This window comes from Ovis canadensis, chromosome 5 (genome assembly GCF_042477335.2).
Source record: "Ovis canadensis isolate MfBH-ARS-UI-01 breed Bighorn chromosome 5, ARS-UI_OviCan_v2, whole genome shotgun sequence".
In the NCBI taxonomy this organism is placed as follows: domain Eukaryota; kingdom Metazoa; phylum Chordata; class Mammalia; order Artiodactyla; family Bovidae; genus Ovis; species Ovis canadensis.
In genome coordinates, this window is record NC_091249.1 from 99,694,060 (window position 1) to 99,702,959 (window position 8,900).

At 41.0% G+C, this 8,900-nt stretch overlaps 1 pseudogene; it reads left to right on the forward strand.

The window, feature by feature from the left end:
* Positions 1-5,142: 5,142 nt before the first annotated feature.
* LOC138441862 (protein SET-like) lies at positions 5,143-8,640 on the forward strand (annotated as a pseudogene).
* The last annotated feature ends 260 nt before the right edge of the window (positions 8,641-8,900 follow it).

Here is an 8,900-nt window from a genome sequence, read left to right on the forward strand (position 1 = left end):
TCTGAGGTATACAAGCAACTCCTCGGATGGGACACCAGGCTTTTACCTGCCTGTTCTGTCTCAGTTCCATTCCCTACTCTGCCGCACCCCAGGCTCCAATCATTTGGAATTCTTCTAGTCGTAGCTGTCTCTCTGGCTTGACAAACTGCTGTTTTCACCTGAAATGACCTGATCTCATTTTTTTTGACCAGTGAGCTTCTACGCAGCCTCCCAAATGTAGCTCTTCTATTTATCGCCCTTTTTAACACCCACTCTACTAAGCAGAGCTGATCGCACCTACCTTTGTACCCTTTACAATTGGCCCTTCAATAGATGTCTCTCTACTAGGGCATTTGCACTGGGTTTCTATATTTTTTTCTATGGTCCCTGCCCTTTGGGGTTGTGAGCTCTTTGAGGGAAGAAACCTTAATTACGTTAATCACATTATTTCTCTAGTTTTGAGTCTAGAGCTTTAAACATAGCAGTGCTTCATAAATATTTCACAAAAGAGTAAAAGCTCACAAAGCCAGTTATTGATCTCTTAGTATTAAAAACCTAGGAGTAAGTTCAGTTCAGTTCAGTTCAGTCACTCAGTCGTGTCCGACTCTTTGCGACCCCATGAATCGCAGCACGCCTGGCCTCCCTGTCCATCACCAACTCCCAGAGTTCACTCAGACTCGCATCCATCGAGTCAGTGATGCCATCCAGCCATCTCATCCTCGGTTGTCCCCTTCTTCTCCTGCCCCCAATCCCTCCCAGTATTAGAGTCTTTTCCAATGAGTCAATTCTTCGCATGAGGTGGCCAAAGTACTGGAGTTTCAGCTTTAGCATCATTCCTTCCAAAGAAATCCCAGGGTTGATCTCCTTCAGAATGGACTGGTTGGATCTCCTTGTAGTCCAAAAGAGTCTCAAGAGTCTTCTCCAACACCACAGCTCAAAAGCATCAATTCTTCGGCGCTCAGCCTTCTTCACAGTCCAACTCTCACATCCATACATGAGTACTGGAAAAATCATAGCCTTGACTAGACAGACCTTAGTTGGCAAAGTAATGTCTCTGCTTTTGAATATGCTATCTAGGTTGGTCATAACTTTTCTTCCAGGGAGTAAGCGTCTTTTAATTTCATGGCTGCAATCATCATCTGCAGTGATTTTGGAACCCAAAACCATAGTAAAAAATAAAAAAATGAGGAGTAAAAACCTAGGTAGTGTTCAGTACGTTTTAAATCTCTGAAATAAGGTCTCTTAACCTTTAGTCATGTTTGTGGACATATCACATTATAATATTTTTAAATTATTATTTTTAAACTGGAAATGCTTGTTTTTCAACCCTATCCAAAGCAATATTAACTATGACCATTATGATTTTTATGTGATAGTTTATTTTTTCTAATATACATTCAAATATATTCATTAACAATTAAAGATTTATTTTCTGACTGTTCCACCTAGCTTGTGGCACCCTAGTTCCCCATCCAGGGATTGTACTTGGGCCACAGCAGTGAAAGTGCCAAGTCCTAATCACTGAACTGCCAGAGAACTCCCACAATTAAAGATTTTTAAACAGCCTGTCTCTACAGCAGCTATAATCAACTTTTCTGTCCTCAGTGGTTACACATATTATTCTTTTGGAAACCTTCTTTAGTATAAAGCTTAGGCAATTCTTAAAAACACACAGCCACAGCACATTTTGTAGCTATGAAGTAGATTTTTATGACGTTTGAGCTTTACAAAACCAACAAAAATTTATAGGCCAAATGAGTCTTCTATTCTTGATACTTAAAGATAGATTCAAGAGATATATTGCCTAACAAACATTTTTACTGGGCCATCACATTTTTATTAGCCTCATCCACTCTTTCTAATATCACAACAGTTGCTCGAGTGGCAGGAAAAATCATCCAGATATTGCCAGATCAGTCAATCAAATCATTCAATCAAGTAAAGCCCATACACTTATACACATATGTGTATGTTAGGTGATGTGCAGAATACTTATGAGCATAAACTCAACACTTTCCTTCAAAGAATGTGGAGTTTAACTGGTGCTATTAATATATTAAACATATGTAATCAGTTGATTACATATTAAATGTAATATAAAAGAATGGGCTTTCTAGGTGGCTCAGGGTCAAGAATCCACCTGCCAATGTGGGGTATGCAGGAGACGTGGGTTGCATCAGGAATATCCCCTAGAATTGGAAATTACAACCCAGTCTAATATTCTTGCCTGGAAATTCCTTGGACAGAAGAGCCTGGGAGGCTATAGTCCATGGGATCACAAAGAGTTGGACACAACTGAGTAACTGAGCACATACACAAAAAGAATATAGGATTTTATAACAAGACAAGTATTTTCACCTAGATAAGTCAAGGAAGCCTTCTTGACTGAGTTGACATTTGATCTGAGAATTACAAGATAGATAAGATTTAGATAGGCAACTCTGAGACAAAGTTCCACAACAGAAAACCACAAAGTGTGTCCAGTGGATTATGAACAGACTCATTTGATTGATTTATTTACCCACTCAATCATTTAATTATGCATTAAATAATTCTATATTGAGCACCAGGTATGTGTCAGGTGTTCAGCAGACTCAGATAAAATGATAAAGAAAATAGGCACAGTATCTGCCATCATGGAATTACAATATGGTGTGGTAAAGGGAATAGGAAATGAGGCTGGATCTTGAGTACAGGGACTTGTTGTCTTAAAGACTTTTGCCTTTATTACAAGAGCAATGAGAACCAACAGAAGGATTTTAGGCTAGATGGAGACATGACCAAATTTGTGTTTGGAAAATAATTTTGGCTATAGTATGGAGAATGATGGATTGGTTGGTGACTCTAGTCTACTAGTTTTGGAGACTAGTAGAATAAAATCAAGAGATGCTGGTATTCAAGACCAAGACTACTCTGATGGAGCTAGAGAGAAATAGAAGGAAGAGTATATTTAGGAAGTAAGACCAACACGAGTTGATGATGAATTGGGACCAGAAAGACGAAATGTCAAGGATAGAGCCCAGGTTTCTGGCTGGCAGAACCAAATGGATGCTAGGACTACCTACTGATACAGAACATCAGAACAGAAAAAAATTTAGGAGAAAATCATGAGCTCAGTTTCCATTTAAAGTGTCTTTGAGATATCTGGGAGATGACTTAGTTACTATGCATTTATAGGTTTGGAAATTCAAGGAAATGTAACTTTGTGAGTTATCTGGTATATTATTTTGGCTTCTCTGAGAATCAGATGCTGATTTGGAGTTACAAGGGGAAAAGATTTATCAGGAATGTGGAGAGTTGATAAAGTAAAAGAGTGAAAAAAATAATGGCCATGGAATGCTTTCACATCATGATGTTGATGTGACACCAGGCAGGACAGAGACAGAATTGGATAGTGAGGACTTCAGGATGACAAAGCCCTGGCCAACTCAAGGATGAGCCCCAGATCAAAGACTGACATCAGAAGAGTCCCTCCGTAGGGCAGAAGGCCTTTGTCACAGGCTGGGTGCTTCTCATGAAAAGCATGGCCTTGCCTCAAATACTGTGCTGAGTTTTGGCAGATCTACAGCAAGAGGCTCTCACCTACTAGCCCTCCTCACCACTGAATGATGGGCTCTTTCTTGAAGGGAGATCTAACTGTCACACATTCCAGGTTGTCTAGTGCTGGCTGGAGACATCCATGTGGCTAAGATACCCTATCAAGAAAACTAAACATGAGACAATATATGGAGAAGTATTTATTAAAGAACGACTGTATTTTGGTGAAGAGTGGAAAAGATTAAAATCATGTTCTGAAGTCTCAAAGTGGCATATAAGAGCTATGTATTTTATGTATTTTATTCAAATTGTTCTCAAGACTAATGAAGTCTGTTTCTACAGATATAGAAAAGGCAGAGGAACCAGATCAAATTGCCAACATCTGCTGGATCACTGAAAAAAGCAAGAGAGTTCCAGAAAAACATCTATTTCTGCTTTATTGACTATGCCAAAGCCTTTGACTGTGTGGATCACTATGAACTGCGCAAAATTCTAAAAGACGGGAATACCAGACCACCTGATCTGCCTCTTGAGAAACTTGTATACAGGTCAGGAAGCAACAGTTAGAACTGGACATGGAACAACAGACTGGTTCCAAATAGGAAAAGGAGTACGTCAAGGCGGTATACTGTCACTCTGCATATTTAATTTATATGCAGAGTACATCATGAGAAACGCTGGGCTGGAAGAAGCACAAATTGGAATCAAGATTGCTGGGGAAATATCAATGACCTCAGATATGCGGATGACACCACCCTTATGGCAGAAAGTGAAGAAGAACGAAAGAGCCTCTAGATGAAAGTGAAAGGAGAGTGAAAAAGTTGGCTTAAAGCTCAACATTCAGAAAACGAAGATCATGGCATCTGTTCCCATCACTTCATGGCAAATAGATGGGGAAACAGTGTCAGACTTTATTTTTCTGGGCTCCAAAATCACTGCAGATGGTGATTGCAGCCATGAAATTAAAATACACTTACTCCTTGGAAGGAAAGTTATGACCAACCTAGACAGCACATTAAAAAGCAGAGACATTACTTTGCCAACAAAGGTCCATCTGTCAAACTATGGTTATTCCAGTGGTCATGTATGGATGTAGTAGTCAGGCTGGACTATAAAGAAAGCTGAGCACTGAAGAATTGATGCTTTTGAACTGTGGTGTTGGAGAAGACTCTTGAGAATCACTTGGACTGCAAGAAGATCCAACTAGTCCATCATAAACGAGAGCAGTCCTGGGTGTTCATTGGAAGGACTGATGTTGAAGCTGAAACTCCAATCTTTTGGCCACCTGATGCAGAGAGCTGACTCATTTGGAAAGACCCTGATGCTGGGAAAGATTGAAGGCTGGAGGAGAAGGGGATGAGAGAAGATGAGATGGTTGGATGACATCACCGACTGGATGGACATGAATTTGAGTGAACTCCAGGAGTTGGTGATGGACAGGGAGGCCTGGCATGCTGTGGCTCACGGGGTCGCAAAGAGTTGGACATGACTGAGCGACTAAACTGAACCACAGATATGTTCAGTAAAATAATAAAATAAAATTTAAAATGTAACGAAAAGAGTTCTCTGAGCTCGCAGTTCCTCTCTCTTCTCCTGGGAGGATTCTTGGCTTTTTTTTCCCCCAGCATGGCACCCAGACACCAGTCTTCTCTTCCACCCCAAGTGAAGAAACTGAAGAAATCCAGGCTGACTGCTGCCTCCAGGCCAGATGAGGCATCTGCTTCTTCAAATTTGCCGAAGGAAGAAAAAGAACAGCAAGAAGCAATTTAACATATTGATGAAGTAGAAAATGAAATAGACAGACTTAATGAACAAGCCAGTGAGGAGATTTTGAAAGTAGAACAGAAATATAACAAACTCAGCCAACCATTCTTTCAGAAGAGGTCAGAATTGATTGACAAAATCCCAAATTTTTGGGAAACAAAATTTGTTAACCATCCACAAGTGTCTGCACTGCTTGGGGAGGAGGATGAAGAGGCGCTGCATTATTTGACAAGAGTTGAAGTGACAGAATTTGAAGACATTAAATCAGGTTACAGAATCAGTTCAGTTCAGTTGCTCAGTCGTGTCTGACTCTATGCGACCCCATGAATTGCCACACGCCAGGCCTCCCTGTCCATCACCAATTCCCGGAGTTCACTCACACTCACGTCCATCGAGTCCGTGATGCCATCCAGCCATCTCATCCTCGGTCGTCCCTTTCTCCTCCTACCCCCAATTCCTCCCAGCATCAGAGTCTTTTCCAATGAGTCAACTCTTCGCATGAGGTGGCCAAAGTACTGGAGTTTCAGCTTTACCATCATTCCTTCCAAAGAAATCCCAGGGTTGATCTCCTTCAGAATGGACTGGTTGGATCTCCTTGCAGTCCAAGGGACTCTCAAGAGTCTTCTCCAACACCACGGTTCAAAAGCATCAATTCGTCGGTGCTCAGCCTTCTTTACAGTCCAACTCTCACATCCATACATGACCACTGGAAAAACCATAGCCTTGACTAGAAGGACCTTAGTCGGCAAAGTAATGTCTCTGCTTTTGAATATACTATCTAGGTTGGTCATAACTTTCCTTCCAAGAAGTAAGCGTCTTTTAATTTCATGGCTGCAGTCACCATCTGCAGTGATTTCGGAACCCCCCAAAATAAAGTCTGACACTATTTCTACTGTTTCCCCATCTATTTCACATGAAGTTATGGGACCAGATGCCATGATCTTCATTTTCTGAATGTTGAGCTTTAAGCCAACTTTTTCACTCTCCTCTTTCACTTTCATCAAGAGGCTTTTTAGTTCCTCTTCACTTTCTGTCATAAGGGTGGTGTCATCTGAACATCTGAGGTTATTGACATTTCTCCCGGCAATCTTGATTTCAGCTTGTGCTTCTTCCAACCCAGCGTTTCTCATGATGTACTCTGCATAGAAGTTAAATAAGCAGGGTGACAGTATACAGCCTTGACGTACTCCTTTTCCTATTCGGAACCAGTCTGTTGTTCCATGTCCAGTTCTAACTGTTGCTTCCTGACCTGCATACAGATTTCTCAAGAGGTAGGTCAGGTGGTCTGGTATTCCTATCTCTTTCAGAATTTTCCACAGTTGATTGTGATCCACACAGTCAAAGGCTTTGGCATAGTCAAGAAAGCAGAAATAGATGTTTCTCTGGAACTCTCTTGTTTTTCCCATGATCCAGCGGATGTTGGCAATTTGATCTCTGGTTCCTCTGCCATTTCTAAAACCAGCTTGAACATCAGGGAGTTCACGGTTCACGTATTGCTGAAGCCTGGCTTGGATGCAATCTCAAAAACAACAGAGTGATCTCTGTTCGTCTCCAAGGCCAACCATTCAATATCACAGTTATCCAAGTCTATGCACTTGGATAACACTGAAAAGCTGAAGTTGAACAGTTCTATGAAGACCTACAAGACCTTTTAGAACTAACACCCAAAAAAGATGTCCTTTTCATTCTAGGGGACTAGAATGCAAAAGTAGGAAGTTAAGAAACACCTGGAGTAACAGGCAAATTTGGCCTTGGAATGTGGAATGAAGCAGGGCAAAGACTATAGAGTTTCGCCAAGAAAATGCACTGGTCATAGCAAACACCCTCTTCCAACAACACAAGAGAAGACTCTACACGCGGACATCACCAGATGGTCATCAGATTGATTATATTCTTTGCAGCCAAAGATGGAGAAGCTCTATACAGTCAACAAAAACAAGACCAGGAGCTGACTGTGGCTCAGATCATGAATTCCTTATTGCCAAATTCAGACTTAAGTTGAAGAAAGTAGGGAAAACCGCTAAACCATTCAGGAATGACCTAAATCAAATCCCTTATGATTATACAGTGGAAGTGAGAAATAGATTTAAGGGCCTAGATCTGATAGATAGAGTGCCTGATGAACTATGGAATGAGGTTTGTGACCTTGTACAGGAGACAGGGATCAAGACCATTCCCATGGAAAAGAAATGCAAAAAAGAAAAATGGCTGTCTGGGGAGGCCTTACAAATAGCTGTGAAAAGAAGAGAGGTGAAAAGCAAAGGAGAAAAGGAAAGATATAAGCATCTGAATGCAGAGTTCCAAAGAATAGCCAGAAGAGATAAGAAAGCCTTCTTCAGCAATCAATGCAAAGAAATAGAGGAAAACAACAGAATGGGAAAGACTAGAGATCTCTTCAAGAAAATGAGAGATACCAAGGGACCATTTCATGCAAAGATGGGCTCAATAAAGGACAGAAATGGTCTGGACCTAACAGAAGCAGAAGATATTAAGGAGAGGTGGCAAGAATACACAAGAAGAACTGTACAAAAAAGATCTTAACGACCCAGATAATCATGAAGGTGTGATCACTAATCTAGAGCCAGACATCTTGGAAAGTGAAGTCAAGTGGGCCTTAGAAAGCATCACTATGAACAAAGCGAGTGGAGGTGATGGAATTCCAGTTGAGCTATTTCAAATCCTGAAAGATGATGCTGTGAAAGTGCTGCACTCAATATGCCAGCAAATTTGGAAAACTCAGCAGTGGCCACAGGATTGGAAAAGGTCAGTTTTCATTCCAATTCCAAAGAAAGGTTACAGAATAGATTTTTATTTTGATAAAAACCCTTACTTTGAAAATAAAATTCTCTGCAAAGAATTTCATCTGTATGAGAGTGGTGATCCATCTTCTAAGTCCGCTGAAATCAAATGGAAATCTGGAAAGGATTTGACATAACGATCAAGTCAAACACAGAATATAGCCAGCAGGAAGAGACAGTATGAGGAACCAGAAAGCTTCTTCACCTGGTTTACTGATCATTCAGATGCAGGTGCAGATGAGTTAGGAGAAGTCATCAAAGATTATATTTGGCCAAATCCATTACAGTACTACTTGGTTCCTGACATGGATGATGAGGAAGGGGAAGGAGAAAAGGATGACGACGGTGATGAAGAGGAAGAAGGATTGGAAGACATTGATGAAGAAGGGGATGAGGATGAAGGTGAAGAAGATGAAAATGATGATGAGGGGGAGGAAGGAGAGGAAGATGAAGGAGAAGACGACTAATGGAACACTGATGGATTCCAACCATTTTTAATTTTCTCTAGTCCCTGGGAGCAAGTTGCAGTCTTTATTTTTTTTTCCTTCCTCTTGTGCTCAGTCGCCCTGTTTTTGAGGTCTCTTTTCTCCTTTATACCATGGTTCACAACTTATTTGGGGGTTGGGGGGGAAATACCTTGAGCAGAATTCAGTGGGACAAGAATCTCTACCCCTTTCTGTTCTAAATTCATTTTTATCCCTTCCTGTCTCAACAAAAACTATGGAATCAACACCACCATGCTCTGTGGGAAAAAAAGAAAAACCTTATGCTCCCTTAGCTCTGCTGGAAGCTGGAGGGTGCTAGGCCCCTGTGTAGTAGTGC